The 19,167-nt window shown below is 46.8% G+C and overlaps 1 protein-coding gene across 2 annotated transcripts in view; it reads left to right on the top strand.

Annotated features, from left to right (window-relative positions):
• The first annotated feature begins 15,731 nt into the window (after window positions 1–15,731).
• Window positions 15,732–19,167, top strand: part of TNRC6C (trinucleotide repeat containing adaptor 6C) — a 70,432-nt gene continuing 66,996 nt past the window's right edge. For both annotated transcript variants that reach the window (XM_042833250.1, XM_042833251.1), the window contains exons 1-2: window positions 15,732–15,755; window positions 16,550–16,571. The gene's annotated coding sequence lies outside the window, so the exon portion shown is untranslated. The remainder of the gene's footprint in view (window positions 15,756–16,549; window positions 16,572–19,167) is intronic.

The raw sequence follows: 19,167 nt of genomic DNA on the forward strand, positions 1-19,167 counted from the left end.
GGGGGGGGGGGAGGGGGGTGGCCTACCGTGCAACACCAACCTTAATTTGCACGGCGGGGGCTGTGCACGCACCGAGAGCCGTTTGTACTGCGGGGCGGGGGGGTGCAAGAAGCTGCGCACATCGCACCGCCGCCTCTCGGACGGACCGCGCGGCTCCAGCCCCCCTCCCCCCCCCCCTCCGGGCAGGAGCTGAGCGCGGAGGGGGAGGGGTGGGGCGAAGCCACCCGCTCGCGCCGCTCTTTGGCTGCGGCCGCGGCGCTCATTTGCATGTGGCGGGGGCTCCCCTGTCACGTGGCTGCGCGCGGGGCGGAGGATCGGGGCCCGCTGAGGGGAGAGGCGGGAGGGGAGCGGGGGGGGGGGGGCGCACTTCCTGTTTGAGAGCGGCGCTGGGCGGGGCGGGGAGCGCGGCGGAGCCTCCCCGCGCTCTCGCGCTGCCCGGCGCGGCTCTTGTCAGTTAGCAACAAAATGGCCGCGGCGGCAGCAGCTGTGCTCCCGAGGACGGCGGCGGCAGCAGCGGAGGTGGCGTCCGAATCGGCGGCGCGGAGGAGCAGCGGGGGCCCGGCTCAACAGCACTGAGCGGACACCGAGAGCGAGCGGCGGAGAGCGGCCCCCACCCGCTGCTGCAGCCCGGCCCGAACCCCCGCCCCGGGGGCACCTCCGCTGCGTTTCACCCCCCCCCCCCCCTCCGGAGGGACTCCGCCGGATCCTCCCCTCCCGCTGCTTCCTGCGGGGCGGCCCCGCGGTGCGGATTGTCCCGGGAGGGCGCAGCGAACGCCGCTCCGGGCGTTGTGCGGGGGGGGGTCCTTTTGCGGGACCGTGCCCCGGCGGGCCGCGCTTTATTTCGCTGATTTGATTCTCCTGGTTTATTTTTTTTGATTTGCACTTTTCGCCTCCTCAGATGCCCGTCCACGCGGACTGAACCCACCGGGACGCGGCAGAGCCCCTCCCGACCCGGTTCGGATCTTCGCTGCAGCGCGGACCGTGCGCGCCAGGCACGGACTGAGCCGCGCTGCGCTCCGCCGGGAACCGCCGCTGCCCCGCGCCTCTGTGCGCGTCCTCCTCCTCCTCTGTGCCGTTGTTTTTTCTTTTACTTTTTTTTCTTTGAGGGGGTGTCGACGAACGACGACGACAACAACAACAAAAACTTAATTTTTTTTAATTATTATTTTTGGCCGTGTGAGATTTTTTTCGCATCGATTCGTGAAATTACGGGTACAATTACAGAAAGAGAGGGAAAAAAAGACAAACAACAAACCAACCACCACCAACACAACAAACAACGTTTAAAATAAGAAAGGAACGCGTCAGTGAGACCCCTCCATCGTAGACGACATCCCTGCTCGTTTCATCACAGCGAGACCGAACCGAAAGCTGCCAAAGAGCCCCGCACAGAGCAGACTACAAGGTGAGGGCGCCGGGCTGTGCGGGATCCGCGGGGCTCAGCGCTCTGACTGCGGCGGACGGAGCGTTGTTGCGGTGCGCTGTGTGCGGCTTGGGGGCCGCGGGTTCGAATCCTGGGCTCGGTGAGGGAGCCCCGGGGGTTGCGATCGTCGCGTTGGCTTGTATCGCAGGCTGATCCCCTAATGTGTTGCAGGGCTGGTTATAGGAATTAATTGCTAACCTTAGAGTGCAGTGTCTTTCTCTGCATACGCTGCTAGTACTTCCTGGCTACTTGATCAGCGTGCGGCTGCGAGGCCGCTCGTCCCGCAGCACCACGGCCTGTTTAAATTTAGCCGTAATCCTTATTACGTCATGGCCTTTCTGCTGCGGAATTCTCCCTCCTTCCTGCAGCCGTCCGCCTCGGAGGGGTTACGCCGGGCGCGTAGCACTGCGCGTACGGACGGATTTACGCCATCCGCGTAGCGCGGTTACGCCGCCCGCGTAGCGCTGTGCTGCGGTGCAGCCCCGGGCATCGCTTCGCCGCGGTGCGGAGCTGCGCACCACGCGGACGCTCCCGGCCCGGCCCCGAGGAGGAACGTTCGGCCCCGGCTGGGATGGGGCTGCCCGGAGCCTGCCTGGTGGAATGGTCGTTGGAAAACCTGCCGTTTGTCTTCATTTTAGGTTTTATTCACTTCTGCGATGCGTCTTTCCTATTAATGAAACAACTTGTGCTTTTCCTGGCTTCCATCGTCTTTTGTTTATCCTTAAAGGAAGCAGTCCTGGCGTTTTGTACTTGGGCCTTCTAAGACTTTGACATTGCCTAAGCGTAAAAGCGTAATTGGGCACAGAAGTACTTCTAAGGTGGAGCACCCGGAGCTTCCAAGTTCCGTACTTTGTCAGGCAGTAACAGCGAACCGGGATTAGGCTGAAGGCTTTGCTAGGCAGAGCATCTTCCCGTGTCTCAAACTGTTGGTTAGCCTTGACCTTACAGAAAGCGTAGAGTTACAGCAGACTAGGAGGATAGGAAAGAAGGATTTTATTTATGCTTTTGGTTCCTTTCAGAAAGGACTCTTCATCCCGGTAGGGATTTGCTGCCTGCTGTCAGCTCGGGCTGACCTACGATTCCCTGTCGGTTCACAGCGAGGTGCAGCTCCTCTCCTCAGTGGCCATTTGGTATTAAAACCCAGCAGAAGGGTTTGGTTTCGGTTTGAGCTGCGAAGCCTTAACCAAGAGCCGTGTATGTGGGAACGGGTAATATGTTAACTTACATTTATTTCCTCCTAGCAGCTGGCCTCGCCGAGATAAACAAGCGCTTTTCCAAATGCTGTCATCTGGCCCTTTTCCAAAACAAGCTGAAGGAGGAGGTCAGGGGTGGAGCCATCCTTTGCTTTAGTAAAAAGAGGCTTTCATTTGGAAAGAATTGCTGGATAGTGTTGGCTAGCAGAGCTGCAGCTTTAAAAATAAAACGCTCAAACCTTGACGAAGTGAAGCAGTCTGTTACTCATCTCTTAATGCATGTGCTGCTGCTGTTGGAAGGTATAGCAGCTTGAAGGTAGAATTCACGTTGCCTGTTTTGTTAAATAATCAGTGCAGTATGTAAGACTTTGAACATGAGAAGTGAGTGATTAAACATTTATCATCTTTGGTTACAGTGGAGATGCGCAACACAAGGGCTATTGTTTTAATTGTTTAAAATTCAGATGACAAGATAATGGTAATACCATTAGAAGGTTTCCCTTTGGCCTAGAAGCTGCAGGTAGGAGCCTGTCGATCCTTTGGTATTAAAGATGAATGATAAGGAAACCTCTTAAATGCCTGTGACGCTGCAGTCGAGCCAATTTAGCATCAGCTGATGCCTTCTAGTGATAATGGCTTGGGGTGTTCAGCTGTGTTATGAAGATATCAGCCACAGCAAGTAGTGTTTAGAAGAGAAATACACTTTATTGAATGGGAAGGTGATCTAGAAGTGACAATAAATAGCGTTATTAAGTGGTCTGTGTGCTTTGCACGGTCTCTTCATTGGGCAGTGCTGGTGGTACAATAAAGATGGTTCTTAATGTGTGAAAGCAGAGGAATCAAAGTATTATTTGATCTTGCTTTAGGATTCTGAGCTATTTATGAAAAATGTCTACCAAAGACACAGCTTAGTTTTACATCTTAATTACTGGATGTAGATAGACCTTTGCTTCTGTTGTCACTGCTTAATTGTGGTTGACATCACTTGCATTCCAACGAACAGCTCTGCGTTTTGTGAAACCTCGTTGGTGTGCAGTTTCCTGCTTTGGCACTAATGCATTTTAATGTCTGCTGCACGGGATAAGAATGTCTGAGTTTGGTCACAGTAACAAACTGCCTTCTCGTGCCCAGAGTGCTTACAGGGCAGGTTCAGATGATATCAAAGATGGTATCATTTGCTGAGAGTGCAGCGGCAGTTCAGAACGCGCTGCTGATTCTTTTGTCTTTTTCTGAAATGTGACATCACTTTCTTCGTGCAGGGGCACTAAATTTCACCGCAGACATCTGTGAGATGGCTCGATGTGCTTTCAGTCTTCCCTTCAGAGCAGCGGCAATCGACATCGGAGTTGGTTTTGCTCTTAGCTCTGGACGTGAACCAGCATCGTAATTTCTCAGTGCTGTATTCCCAGCCGTAGTTGCAATTCAAGCTCATAAAACATTAGAAGCTTTGGCGGCAGCGAGGGCTGCGTTCTGGATGTCTTCCCCGTGGGTTTGCAGCCAAGGATGGCTCGAGAGTGAGAACAGTTATCTGTGCTGCAGCAGTGCTGGCTTATGGCTGGGTGCCCAGATTGTCTAGCTTTGCACACAGCTTTATGGTTTGCCTTTGAGGGCTGTGGAGGTGGAAGTCGTTTGTAATAAACAGCTCTCTGCAGTTTGCTTCTGAAACGTACATTTGTTTAAAGGATTGAGAGCTACATTCACGTTGACTTAGATTTCAATCAGGAGATTCTGTTTCAGAAGCTCGCTTATGAGAATTCACTTTTGTGGATGCCCCATCCCTGGAGGCATTCAAGGCCAGGCTGGATGTGGCTCTGGGCAGCCTGGTCTGGTGGTTGATGACCCTGCACACAGCAGGGGGTTGAAATTAAACTGTCTTTATGATTCTTTTTAACCCAAACCGTTCCGTGATTCTATGAAATGGGAATGGTTGCTTTTTTGCCTTGCATTAAAATAGCTGATTTTTATCCATGGCAATGTGTGTTTGCTTTCTTAGTAGTAAGCACTGAATTGATGGAGACTTTTCTTTCATTTGGGAGGGAGATGGACTTGTCAAGTCGGTTGGCATCCCTTTGTGTAATTAAGCCCCAGATAAAAATGTGTTTATAGGTCTCGAAATAGTTATCATGCGACTACCAGCTGGAGGAAGAGAGCCCTCACCCCAAGGGAAGAAAAACCACCTTGGGCTATGGAGTGCTTAGTGTGTGCCCACAGGCATCTTCTGCAGGCAGAGCCATCCTGAATTTTCCTTGGTTTCTTGTTAGTGAGGTCTGTGTGTGTTTTCCCATACTGACTTTCCAAAGGCATCGCAGGGAGCGGCTGTGTTAGGATCTGGTCAAGGAAATTCCCCCCCCAAATGGCATGTCTGGTTCTCCTTAGCTGCACTGCCCTTCTCCTCTTCCCCTTCCTGTGTTCAGCCTGCCTGTTTCTGCTGGAAGTTCACGCTTTTTCAGCAGAGAGGCAGAACTTCTATCTGGGATGGATGTAGTGCTGGCTGTGCCCTGGATGCTGCTCTGTATGGCCAGCGTGTGCTCATATCAATAATGAGTTCAAACTGCCTGCTCTATTTTAAGCTCAGCCTGATGCTGTGCGTGGTCTGACTGGGGCTCTTAGTTCCTCAGAATCCCAAAAGGTTTCTATGGCTGATGCTAATTTCAGATGCTGACAGCGGGGGTGTTTTTAAGCAGTGGTTATTGGTGAACAGCAGAGCAGCAGTGCGGTGCTTCGTTGCAAACCACTGCAGGAACAGGAAGCAGCTCAGTAGTGCAGAGAAGAGCAGCTGCAGGACGGTCAGTGCTGCCTGCCGTTTTGCTGTGCCCTGTTCCTGTGCCTCTGACAGAAAACCAGAGCAGGTTTTTGGTGTTGCTTGTAGTGCTTCTGGTAGAGCTCAGGATATGTTTGGAAGAGTACCTAAGAGTAGATATTCTTCTTGGTGTACATATTGGTATGAAGTTAGGAGGTGTTGGAAGGCTTTGTAACCCTGCAGGTGCGGGGTGTTGGAAAGGCCAGCCTGCAGGATGCCTTCTTAGCCTTCCTCTGCTGTCATTCTGTCCACCTGCAGGTCTCAACTTTCCTCTTTCTCTCGGTATTTCTAATGAGTTACAAGCTTGCCTAATGCAGGAGAATTGTTTCTAAAAGGCATAGCTTGCTTTCTGCCCCATTTTCAGCTTTGGAATGGATGTTTCACTCGACAGCTTCTTTTCTACCCAGGCTGCAAAGTACCCCATGTCTGCATGTTTAGTTCTTCTTGTCTCTGTCTTCCGCTGTGTTCTGTCCTGGTCTTGATCTGTGATGCTGCAGAAACTTCCTGTTAATTCAAAATAACCCCCTGGCCTAAGAATGCTCATCACATCTGTCTGTAATGTACCTCTTCGTTTTCCTGCTTGTGAAACAGTTTGGTTTCTCTTTGTGGTGTTGGCTGATATATTTAGCAAAGAGGTTTGTTGCCTTAAGCCATTTAAAAGCTATAGCATGTTGTGATACAGGAGAAGAGCCTACTTGTGGCAATCTAAATGCTGCTGAATATTTTGTAGTACGCTGATCATCAGGTGTGTGTGTCCAGTCCAGGTGTAGAACTAAATCTGGTCTATGATTGCTGCAGTCAAGAGAAGGCTCTGTATAAATAGCAGAGTAGAAGAGCTTAGTGAAAGTATGATAAAATTACTTCTCCAGTAGTTCTTCTTTAATCAAACTTTTTGAAGTCCTTTGCTTTTGAAAACAGCAATCCTAAGTCTCGTCTCACTGGACACCAAGAACACGTTGCTTTTCATATTATACTGCTACACTGAAGCATTATATTTGAATAAAGCAATGGCTGCATTACTGGGTGGATCCATTGCAATTTGCTTAATAAAATCATCTCTTTTTTCCTAATTGCATTTATAAAACGTTTTCCACACATTGGTGGAAGAACTATTAAGGTGACAAAGCCCCATGTGTTTGGAAGCAGGTGAGATAGGTGATAGCTGTTGTTCTGTGCTATCCGGAGGGTGATCTGATGCTCTGACAGTCCAGCTGCACTGAAATTGTCCCCTCTGTCAGCATCCTAACAAGCAGCAGCTCATCTTTCTGGAGTTCTGTCTACTGATCAGGTAATATACAGACCTTTTGAGTATGGGAGGGCTGCTCTGAAAGTAATGCCTCCTGCTGTTTGATGTTGGCCCACGCTGTTGGAAGCACGTGTTGGTGGTAGGACAGTAGAGATTGAACCTTCCCACCTGTAACCCATTATGTTTTGTTGCTGTGTGACAGATGGCAGTGGAGGAGCAATCTAACATGGAAGCATGTGAAGCAAACGTGGAATTCTTCTGTGAAGAAAAAATGGTACCCACTGCCATTGAGCTTGATGAATGGAGTGGGTGTGAGCACAGCCAGGCAGTGATGCATTTTGGCAGTGGTGACAGTGGTCACCTCCCCTTAGTGTGGCATGCAGGCTCTTATTCATCATTGGTGAAAGCACACAGCTGATGGTGGTGATGGTGTTGCAAAACAGTAGCTGAGAATTTGCTCTGCCAAATAATGCTCTTGTGTTCTTTGGATCTGCTACAGTTTCCATGGAAATAAATAGGGAGCATTACTTTTGGAGCAACCTATGCGTTTCTGAGAATATTTGTTCCCTTGGGCATTTTATAGACTAGCTGAAGGCACGAAATGGTCATTGCAGAGATGATGATTCACTAGAAATTGATTTCCAAAGTGGTGTTTACTGCAACTGGGAACAGTTTGGTTCCCCAGTGGAGAGGCCGTTCATTTGCTGGTTGAAACATGGTGATAATCCGTTCTGATGATGGGTCTGATATTCCAGTATATAATAAAAATGCCGAGTTCAGCTGTTAATTGAGTACTTGATAGATTTATCACTGGCAGGAATTGGTATCCGGATGCTTTTATTGTGGAAAGTGGTGGAACAGAGAACTTCTAAGCTTAATGGCAAGAAGGATTACTTGCTCAGCAACGTGCTGCAACTGAAGATGCAGTGGAACAGCAACTAAACTGATTCAAAATGTATTTAAGTTGAGCAAAACAGTGATGGAGGGCAATGTTTTGGTTTTTTGTAGTTAAATGCTAGGGTTGTCTTAATGCAAAAACAAGTAATTTTTTTTCATTTGTGATCCCATGTATTTGCAGCATGCAGTTTTTGAGCACAGTTCATTAGCCTGTAGTGTGTTTTGTCTTCCTTTGCTCAGATCAGATTTGGTGTTAACCTCCTGCAGAGAATTCCAGGACCCCTGACATTTTATTGTGACTCTTGATTAGCTCACCAGGGTTCCTGCTAAGAATTCTTCTTTCATTCACTTGATAAATTGAATTCCCTATTCACAGAGCCTTTAAATAGAATGGTATTTGGAAAACTCGGAGACAACAACTTGAATGTTCAATGAGCTCTCCCAACAAGTGTGAAAATGCAGAAGGAGGAAATTGAGGGCTTGTAGTCTGAAATCTTTTAGAGGAATAAACATGTTATGAGAGCATAGAGCTCTGTCTTCGTGTTCCCTTTGGTGTTGGCTTCTACAAGAAGGGGTGCTGTTGATGCCCGTTTCCCTTTTTTCATCTCATCTCGTGCTGGTGATCCCTGAGTTGTTGTACCATTTGGAGCCCTACTGCATGCAGGGTGGCACAGTTGTTTATTTCTGAACCCCAGATCTTGAGGTCCTGAGTGGGCTCTGTCTTCGTGGTCCCCCATCAGCCCTGCCTGCTGTCCTGATGCCAAATGCCAGCTCTGTCTCTTCTTTCAACTGGGCAAGGCAGAGGTGCAGGATGCCATCTCCCAGGACTGCCTTCTGTAGGCTCCTGTGGCTCATCTGTGCAGTGGTTTTAATGTCACAGGAGTGGAAAGGGCCTCTGGGGATCACAGATGGGCAACAGCTGAGTCAGGTGACATGGCTACGTAGCTGAGTGCTGCTGTGTGGCTGTGATGGAAAGGAGAGCTGAGGGCACTGGAAACCTTAAGGGCAAAATGATGCATCGTGTTAGCTGTGCAAGCTTACCTGTCATCTCTTTTAGCTGTGTTTGCATGAGGGAGTCCTGCATAGAAGCTTCTTTCTGACTGTTTATGGTCCCCTTCACTCTGTTACCGAAGCCTGGTGATGCAGTGACGTGCTGCCTGGCTGCTCCAGCCCTGCTAGGCAGAGATCAGCTCACAGAGCCTGGAGCAGGAGATCTGCTGCTCCTGTTCTGTTCCCTGACCTCCTCAGCTGTGTCCATGTGTGCTATGCTGGAAGTGCACTGCTCTGATGTGTTCTTCAGGTCCTGCCAAACATCTGAGCAGCAGCTTGTCCACGGGTTGCCTCTGCTGCTTGGCCAGTTGATGTTTATTTGAGCAGCTGGCTGCTGTGGGGGCTTTGTCTCTTGTCACTGAGCTCTTCTCAAGTGTTTGCAGAAGACAAACATAGTACCTGGAAGAGATGAGCACATGCTGCTCTGCTGCTGGATTTTTGCAAAGCTGTTCTCCATTGTGCATTACGTACCAGGAGAATGGGCCGAACGGGGGGGGAGAAGGTAGGGAGGGCAGCTCTGCCCCATGTTGTGCTTGGTCTGCTGGTAGGTAGCAGGCCTGGCTGGGAGGCAGCGCTGTGAGGCTAAATCTAGTCAACCTCGCTGCTCAGTCTAGAGCTTAATTTTTCAAGAAGTGAGTTTCTGTCGTTTGCTGGGCAAGAGGAACTGTTCCTAACATGTTTTCAGCTGCTGATCACCTGCTTTGGGTGGTGAATGCGGTGTGAGCGAGCCTTAGTTTAGGTTGGATGTGTTGCTGCCATGTCCTCTGCACCACAGTTACGCTGTACAACTTCACTAGTGTTGCTGTGCAATCCTCAGTAATAAAGACCTGACACGTCTGTTGGAACATTCTCATTAGAACTCTGGCAATGATCCTCAAGAAAGTGAGAAAGGCAGCCTGTGGATGAAAAGCAAAACCCCAAAGCCCACAGCTGTGCACTGGGACTGAGCAGTGCTGATGGTGGTCAGACCTCAGGCATCTGACCTGCTCCTTGTGGTCAGTCTGCATTCTTGGTCAGGAAAGCCTTCCTCTTTGAGATTTCCCCTGTGCTGGCTAGTAGAAGCTAAAACAGGGCCAGGTTGCTCCATGGTTTGTTCTGTTACTTTGTTTTTAATCTCTAATTGAAGGGTAATTTCTGTTGAGTCCACGTTATTTTTATTCAAATTTAATTTGCTGTGATGGTTGGTTCTATTATGTGTGTATGAAGTAGGGTCTCCAAAAGTTATTGTTGAGTGAACTGGAAACTGAAAGGGTCTTGCAGTAAATAGCACTTGGCACTGTCCTCGAGGTGCTGTCACAGTGGAGATGCTCTTTAACCAATGATCCAAAATGGCACTGCTGGGGACACCAGCTGCTGGAGGTTGACTTGTCTTAGGCAAGCTTTCATTTTTTTTCACCTGATGATGGGATTTCTATTGTAAAGGTTTTAAGAGCAGGATTATTAACTCAGTCTCTTGGGCGACCAATAATCTCCCATAGTTTCAGTAAGATATTTTAATTGAATATGATGCTTTTCACATCCTATTCTCATCTAAACCTGTAGTGTTTGTTGTTGTCTTTAAATGGCAGCTCTGTTCTGCTTAAATTTCAGCAGTGAAGTTGGTTGTCTGTGCCTGTCTGGCCACCTTAGTAAAGTGGGCTGTGATTTCAAGAAAGCCCCAAGTCAGGTGTGTAGGAATCGAGTGTAATCCCTCACAATTTTTGGCAGCTGTTGAGGAGGCTCCAGAGAGCAGCAGGGGCCTGGAGACACCCACCAGTACCTTGCACACAAATCAGCAGACAAAACCAAATGCACACCAGGATGCCTTAGAGCTGAAGCTGCTTTGCCCGGCCCATGGAAGACCAAGGGCTGTCGTGGTTTGTTTATGTACAGGGTTCTTGATGGGGTTTCTGTGGCTTCAGAAGCCAGGGTCCTGTTGCTGGTAATGATTGGTTTTGTCTTGCATGCTTCGAGATTGGTTGACCAGATACAGGGAAAAGCAAAGTACCAGACCCACAGTTAGCAGAGGATGATATTTTGATGTTTCACATGAAGGGAGAAATCCTGTCAAGTCAAATTATGTACTAAGTAGTGACAAATGCAGGACAGGGACATAATTTAACAGTCAGAAGCCCCAAAGCATGGGATTAATAAATCATAAATTGAGGTCAAACAAATGCTCCTCAAGCTTCATTTATGATTCCCTGCAGGGACACATTTTGCACCCAGACTTTCAAATTACAGGGTTTAGTTTCAAGCTGAATGTTCATACCTGTGCATAAAACACTCAGATCAGCTTACCTTGCCCTCAGTGGTGTAGCTGAGGATGGTTTCCCAGTTAATTCCTGCAGCACTGATGCTGAACGTGGTACCCTGTGCTGTTGCTGAATTGCACTCTGCTGTTATTCAGACCACATCCTGGGTGTATCTGCTTCTGAATTCTGTCTGGCTGAGTTTTGCAGCCTCATGACTTGATGTGTTCTGGAAGCTCAGTGCACACATTCTTCCAGCAATGAAGTGATTAATAGAAGTACTGAATGCTGCTGGGTATGGGTGATGTACTGCAACCAAATCCATGGGATCTCTGCCTGCTTAGAAGGGGAAGTGCTGACTGTGCCGTAGTGTCACTCAGCTTGTGTTTCCCTACCCTGTTCTTAGAAAACAACTAAAGCACAGTGTTTTTTCTTTTTTTTTTTTTTAAAAAACAAAAAAAAAACAAACCTGTACATTTTGCTTGAAAAGTCAATAAATTACATCTGTTGCATCTTCTTTCTTCCCTGTTAAAAGTGCTTTGTAGCTGTGCCATAGGGAAAACAGCAAGCTGATTTGATGTAGCTTCTCTTTACAAATCCTGGTTAGTGATGTTGTTATCCCTTCCCCTTTTAAGTTGTAGGTGCAATCTTTGCCTCTTTGCAAGCCTTCTGGAGTGCTGCCCCTCTGCAGATCCTTCCAGGTAATCAGGATGACTTGGATGCAGTTGTCCTGTGCTAAGTTACATCAGGCCCAGAGAGCGGGGAAAGCAATCTGATTTCTCTGAAAGACTTTTAAAGCTGTTCTTACTTTTGCTGCCCCATGTATTTCCACCTTCTGCCAGTCTGGGAGCTCGCTTCAGAAGTGAGCTGTCTCCCCAGGACTGGGAGCAGGCACTGAAGGACCAGGCCATGGGATCCTTGCTTGGGGCTGTGTTCTCTGGCTATGTATGGCCAGGAAAGCAGCAGGGATGCTGCTGGCACCACATAGCATGTGCCCAGATGCTGCCTGCTCTTTACCTGTCCCTGGGCAAGCTGTGCCATGAAGCACTGAAACAAATTCTTCCTCTTGCTTGCTCCCAAAGCGCTTAGCTTTGTTGTCACTGCTAATTGATTATTGACTTTCATTTTTTTAACCTGTGTTTGTTCTGGTTTTGTGTTCATTCTCAATTGGCCTGGCTTTATGGATTTCTTTCTTCTTTGAGGTGATTGGAGAGCTGGTCATTGGGACCGGTCTGACTTCCCGCTTAATGACTGAGCCTTGGTTCCAAGGAGAAGGCCTGCTGCTGGTTAAGCTCTTGCCAGCTCTTTGCCTTCTGCTGGGATCAGCTGCAGACAGGTCACAGAGGGCTGGGCAGAGCAAGGAGGAGGGAGGAAGCAGCGTGAGCAAGGGGCTGATAGGAGCCCTGCTTTATCCCTCTGAAACCAGGGGCTGCTGGTGGCGTGGGGCTCTGGCAGCATTCCTCCTCTGGCCTGGGGTGTCTGCATTCTCTTTTGGATTTGTCATTTCCAGGAAACAGCACCCGGCTCTTTTCTTCTGCAGCAGCATTTCTCAGTTGTCCTGAATTGTTGCAGCCTGCCTTTCCAGTACTCGCTGCTGCTTATTTTATGTATTCTTTCCCTGTTTCGTCGCTGCCATTTGGAACCAGATCTTAGAGAACCTTCTGAATGGTTGTTTTGTGTTTTGTGTCTGTGCTGCCCAAACCCCTCAGACTGGAGCTGTGGCACATGGAGGGACAGACAGGGATGTACCTCTGTCCCATGGCTGGCCATTGCAGTGCTTCTGGATGAGGCATAGGATGGGTATAAGCTTACATGCAGTGACATGGAACAGCCCTTGAAGTTTGCATCAGAATGCTGTATTCCCAAAAGGCTTCTTGCAGAATCCCGTTAGGATGTCAGGTTGGAGCAGTGCAGAATGCCAGCTGTGCTTTCAGACATGAAAGCGATCCGGTGCCTGATGCCAACTAGAAAATTGTTTTCATTGGGCTTAAAAAAAATCAACCTAGATTGGTTTCCTTTTTTTTTCAATTTTTTTTAAGGGAAAAAGAAGGCTTTTGTAATGGGCACAGACTGACAGAAAGTAACCGCAGTTCTTCCAGGCTGTACTGACACTGACCTGTCAGCTCACCTTCCTACTGCAGGACAGCCTCCTCAGCTTGAATGCTTTGCTGAAAGCCTGGATTTAGGCTCAGATTTAATGAGGTAATTGCATTCTTTAAAAACAGCACCAAAGTAAAACTGAGTTTTGCTCATAAAAAATCTTCCTCGGCTTTGATATTTTGGATCTATTTCTATGAAAAAGGCAAGCTCGTGCAAATACACCCTGAGATGCTTCTGCTTTAAATCATGAGCTCTGTATTCTCTTTTCTTTAGCATGCTTCCTGTAATAAAGATTGAATCGTCACTCGGGAAGTAAAACTACAGCACATGGCTTTTGACAATGTAATCAAACTTTATATAGCAATGTTTTTATTATTTTCCTGTTGTTTTGCTCGGGGATGACTAATTTCTGCCTAGAAGTGACAGCGAGCGTTGCCATCCCAGAGGCCACTTGGAGCTTTATTTCTATTTTGAGCATATTTAAAGCATATGTATTCAGAAGTGTCATTATGTAAATCAGTTCTGAAAATTGAACTCCATTAAAAATTATGGTATCGTTTTCTGAGTTAATTTGAGGCTATTTTAAACTCAGAAATGAAATAAAAAAACAGGTTTCTGCTAGGAGTGGCACTTCTACCTCTTATGTTGTAATTGATATGATAATACGGTAATAAAATACACTGTATTTTTAATGAAGCAACATGTTTGCTGTCCTTTGATTTAGAAAATCCTCTGATATGGTGTATTAGGGGTGGAGGGGAGGGAATGGCTCACTGTGGTGCTTGGGAGGCTCAGAGCAGCAGGGTGGGAGCAGAGAGGTGCCACTGAGTGCAGCCTGACTCAAGGAACTTAATGGGGGAAAAAGACCTAACAGTAAAGTTGGGAAGCATGTAATTTCATAGTTGGAAGGGAACTCGAAATTAAGGTTGTTTTTTTATTATTTTTTCCTGCCTTTTCAAACACTGCACTGATTATTAGAAGGGATTTAACTGTAATTGTGGTTTTCTGGAGTTGCTATCACATAGCTGGTTTGCTTAAGTACTAGCAGGAGACCAAACTGTTTCCCGCTTGGCTTGCTTCAGTCACCTGCTTTAACACAGGAGAAGGGCTGGAACTTCCCTTGGTGGAAGCCTGGCATTGATCACTTGGAGGTGTGGGCTTTGTAGAGTGTGGCAGGACTTCGTTAGGGAGCGCTGGAAGTGCAGGGAGTGGATGCAGCTGCTTTGTAGTCACTGAAATCCGGGGGACTTCTGTTCTACTGAACCAACAGGAAGAAAGTCACAGCTATTACTGTTTCAACTGTGTTTCTTTTGGCGGTGTAAGTCGTCATTTTTTGCAAAGTCCTATGAGAGTCTGTTTAAAGCTGCCATTTCAAGTACCCATCTCAGGGGCGATGCTGAATGCTCCGTGCTGATTCCTAGCTGCAGCTCTTGCACGTGTTCTGAAGCATGGACAGTGCAGTGTTTGGAACGTGGCCCTTGGGAGCTGGTGTAAATATGGGCACTGAGTTTGTGGTGACGTGAGATGTGGTTTGAGGTGCTTCAGGTCCTGCCTCCAGCTGTGCTGACCTCGCTGCTGTGCTATGGCCATACCTGTCCTTCCTGGGAGTGCTTGGAGTGCCCTGCTGTGTGTGAAAGGGCACTGAGTGCTCAGAGCTGGGAAGTGGCGCTGGGATGCTTGGTGTTGGGGTGATGCGGATAGGAAAGCTGCTTTTGGATGTTGGGAGCGCTGTGCAGCTCTGCAAGCACTTCATGTCTGTAATGGCCACAGCCTGTATTGTCAGGCAACTGGAAAAGCTGAAAATCAAATCATGCCTCAGAAGCTCTAATCCAATAATAGCATCAATAGTTTCAGCCGATCAGAAACAGAGTCTTTTCAGAAGATCTGTAAGGCTGATAAATGATCGGGCTCTGAAGAGCTGACAAGGAAGATGAAACAGTTAGTGCAAATAATTCTTTTACTGCTTGTTGGTATTTGCTTGGCAGGGCGTTGCGGGGGATTCCTTGTTAGGGCTGTTCAGTGCAGTGATGGACAAAGAGGGCACAGAGGGGGAGGTTCAGGTGGTGGAGGTTCGGGTCCTTGGTTTGGAATGAATTCCTGCTTGGCTGAAGTTGGCATCTTTAACCAAGGTGCCTGTGGAAAAGTGGTGGTGTACAGCTATGCAAATCCTTCAGCTAGAATTTATAGCATAAACAGAAAATAGGATAGTTTGAATTAATCCAGACTTTATTTTATGATTCTTTTTTTTTCTCTGGAGAGAAATATTGCAACTGCTGAAAAAAATCAATTTTTTTTAAAAAAAAAAAAAAAAGAAAAAAAAGAAAAAAAAAGAAACAAAATACTTCAGAAGTAATGTACTTGTGCATAATCTTTAAGGTACACTGTGAATCAGCATTAGGAAGTCAGCGTTAATTAGTTGGTTTGGTTCTTTTATTTCCTTGCTTTAAGTCTTCTTTCCATACAGCGTTGTAGTATTAAGTAGTAATGAAGGAGAGGGGTTCCAAATCTGTTATTTCAGAGTTTCCGTCCCTGACTGTTTTAGTTGTTGCTCCTTTTGGTTTGAAGTGCTTTTTTTTGTAATGTTTTCTTTCCAGCATTAGAAGCAGCCCTTTTAGACATGCGAATTAGAAAGCTAACAACATTAGTAAGGATTATTTGCCTTCCCAGGTAAAATTGATCTTACTGAAAAGCTCTCTGCGCCCTTTATTCCTTCAGGGAGAAAGAGGAAGAAACACAAGAAGAGGAACATTTGATGGAAGAAAAGAAAAAGAAAAAGCAGGAAGAAAAGAAAAAGAAGGAAGGTGCTCAGAAAAAGGTTTGCTTTTTGTCTTCATTTATTTGCATCATACAGATACAGCTCTGTAACCTTCACTTTGACTAATTCTGACACAAGTCAGCAGCCCCATCAGAGGCTGTGGTCTCAGTGAAGCAGTTGTGACAGTTCATTAGCAAGCCCTGAGCTGCTGGCCATCCATGGGTGGTGGTGACTGCTTCCAGTGCTGTGTGGTGTGCATGCTCCTTGTCAGCATCAGTGCACAGTTAGCTGCCTTACCCTAAATTGATGCTGGAGTGGCTGTGGATTCCAAGGCCACTTCATCTTTTCTGTGGTTTGCATTTTCTTGCCTTTTTATTATTACTATTGCTGTCTGTGTATGAAGTTTCAATCGTATGTGGGCTTGAGGGTGTAGGTAGGAACTGCTCTCTTGCTTGGTAGTTACAAAAGCTACCTCAAATAAAAAGAAAAGTGGGTAGAACTGAAACAGGGCAAATTCATGGAACTGAACTTTTTGAGTGTTTTGTAGACCTGCTTGGTTCAGGGCATCTCTGAGTCCTGGGTGGTGGAAGGCTGGGTGGGGGCTGGTGCTTGCTGTGCTTCTTACTGTGGTTAAGCAGCAGCTTTGGGCTGTTGTCAGACAAAGATAGCCATTCTTATGTTCCCTGTACATGGAGTTGAATTAAAATGTTCCTATCATTAATTAGACCTAATGCCCGCTTTATGTAAGCGTTGTCTGCAAAAGGTCAGGGCTGCAGCTCTGCAATTATTAGGTATCCCTTTGAAGATTGACAAATAGCTGATTTCTTTTTTTTGTTGTTCTGTTCTTCTTTCAGGCTGCTGAACAAAAAACCAAAGGTAAATTTATGTTTATTCATTTGGTGAAACACGTGGTGTTTTAAGTTTGTTTAAAAGTGTCTGTGTGTGTGTGTGTGTGTGTGTCCTGTTCTTCATGTTCCTTTCTAATGAGGAGGGAATATCTCGTGTTCCTAAATCCTTGCTGCAGGAGCCGACTGTTCACGCTGGATTCTCAGAGTAAGTTTCTACGTTGGGTGTCACGTGGCTCCTTTTTGGTAGGAATGCACAGATGAAATAACTGGAACGTAACACACTGTATGTTATCATTTTGCCCTCATGTCAGGACAGATGTTTTCAATTTAGTTTCTAGCTGTTATTATTTCAAAGACAACTAATTGCCACCAAAAAATGTACATCTCCGCTTCCTACACCCCCAAATCAACTCAGTGGAGTGAGTAAATTCAGTTCCTTGAGCTCATGAGAAGCCTGGATGGAGGAAATGGTGGTGAAGCTGCGGCCTCACCGAAGGTGAGGAGGTGAGACAGGTGTGATGCCTTTCTTTGCAGCTGCTGCCTTTTGCCACCTGCTCTGTGCCTTGGGTTGTTTGTCACCACACAGCAGTCGGGGCTGCAGCTTGGTGTTGAACTGGTTAATGCACGTTTATTGCTGTGTAATTAGGTGGCAGACTGGCAAGTACAGCTTCTCAAATTCCAAAGGCTGGGAATTAGAAAAGAGCCAAGTCTAGCATATGGGATTGACAAAACAACTTATGTTTCAAACGCTTTTTATGTATTTATATAGCAAAAATTAATTCTCTCTTCAGTAATACTGAATTCTGAAAAACAATCTTCTAAGTACGCAGTGGGGAAACTAGGATAAATTGATCAGTGCACTTTTTTCCCCCCAATTTTTTTCCCATGAGAAACGTGTGAAATCGGAAAGCTTCAATCTGAATTGTGTTGCATCTGCCCTGTGGTTCATAGCAGTAAGGAAGGTAGCAATAGCTGGGACCTTTCCTCTCAGAATCTTAGGCATGTGAGACATTTGGAATTAAGGTACGATTTCTATCTAAGAATTAGTTTAGTTTCCAAAATATGTAATATTTTTTGTCAACTCATTTCTGTGTGAAAAGGATTCAGTGCTACAATGACTTTAATATCCTATCTCAGTAGCAGATGTTTTTCTTGTCAGAGTAACTAATTATGTTCGTTTTTACATAACTAATGGGCCTTGATTCCTGATAGCGCGGAGCCACAGTGCCATCTCCTTTTCTGTGTGGCACAGCGTGGTTTTTGTCTTTGCTGTGATAACTTTGTATGTATGTTTGATACCATCAGGTGTGACGTGAGGTTTTATGAGGGTGGTGATATGGATCCAGGTTTTTTTTCAGGAGCACCTGAGTTAATTTCTTTTAAATGTAGGGACTGCGTTTCTGTGAGTTCAGTACTTGTCCCTTATCTTTGTCTCTTTGGTGCCCATACTTTATTTTGTTTCCAAGGTTGAATGACAACAGCCACTAGAACTAAAGGTGACACAGGGATTAACACTGAATTATTTTATTTCGTATCTGGGAGAAAGCAATTAAATTCATTGTAAAGGCAGAATGACACTGTAGCTGGGTGAGCTGCCTGCACCAGCATATACTGCATATGCAGGGTGTTTTAAATCAAAGATTAAAGCCAAATGGGGGCTGAACCTTCTGCAAAGCATGACTGCATCTGGATTTGGGGCAGGTAGGGTGTGACGTAGCAGAGCTGCTTGCAGCATAGATGTTACTTTCTCTGCTGTGATCTTTCCAATGACTGAGACCAGCCTGGGTGTGCAGGGGAAGCTGTGTCAGAAGGTGCCAGCTTGGCAGGGGAGCACAAATTCCTTTTGTTGGTGCAGGCATGGCTCTGTTGTGCAGCTGTGGGTGGCTGTGGCAGTGGGAGGTATTCCCACCACTTGGGTTCTGTTGGAGAAGGCTGAAGAAAATCATACAAAGATGGCATAGGGAGACAGTTTTCAGTTTCTGTTTTTCAGCTGGTTGGGACAACATGTTTATGCTGTTTCTTATTAACTCCTGGCTATATTTGTGAAGGAGAAGGCAGTTCTTGGAAGTAACTGGAATGGGAGAAGCTGCAGGACTGGAGCAGTGCAGAAGGGTTTCTTTTCTCGTTGGCTTATTGTGTGCTGGAAACCGATGCTGTGAGAAAGAGGCTTCTAAAATTTTTATAAATGTTGCATTTCTCACTTTTTCTTAGAGCAGTCAAAAAAAAAAAGAGGATGCTGTTCCATTAGCAAGTAATTCTTAGCTCTGTGTGTGTGGTTGTGACTCGTTGGAAGCTGTTTCATGTTTGGTCTCTGGTGAGGCCTCAGGAAGGAGGAAAGAGGTTTCCTGTGGGTGTGAGCATGGTGTGCTGTCAGCTCGGAGCAGGCTGGGTGTTTGCATTTGTGTGTGCAGCACAAACCCTTCCAAAATAAACATGTGCTTCAACCATAGAGGGAGGGCATGTGGCTGCCTCTGAAGTCACTGGTGCAGGGGTAGGAAGTGCTCCCTCGTGTTGCTCTCGTGTCTATTTAAACAAATTATTTTTGTTGTTTAAATGAAGAACCAGCTCTTTTGTCTGCTTAGCAGCTTCTTCAGTTTCTAATTTTTTTCTGCAGCATTGTTTGG

The sequence above is a fragment of the Centrocercus urophasianus genome, unplaced genomic scaffold, assembly GCF_019232065.1.
Source record: "Centrocercus urophasianus isolate 14NV4802_14NV808 unplaced genomic scaffold, USGS_Curo_1.0 seq_41, whole genome shotgun sequence".
NCBI lineage: Eukaryota > Metazoa > Chordata > Aves > Galliformes > Phasianidae > Centrocercus > Centrocercus urophasianus.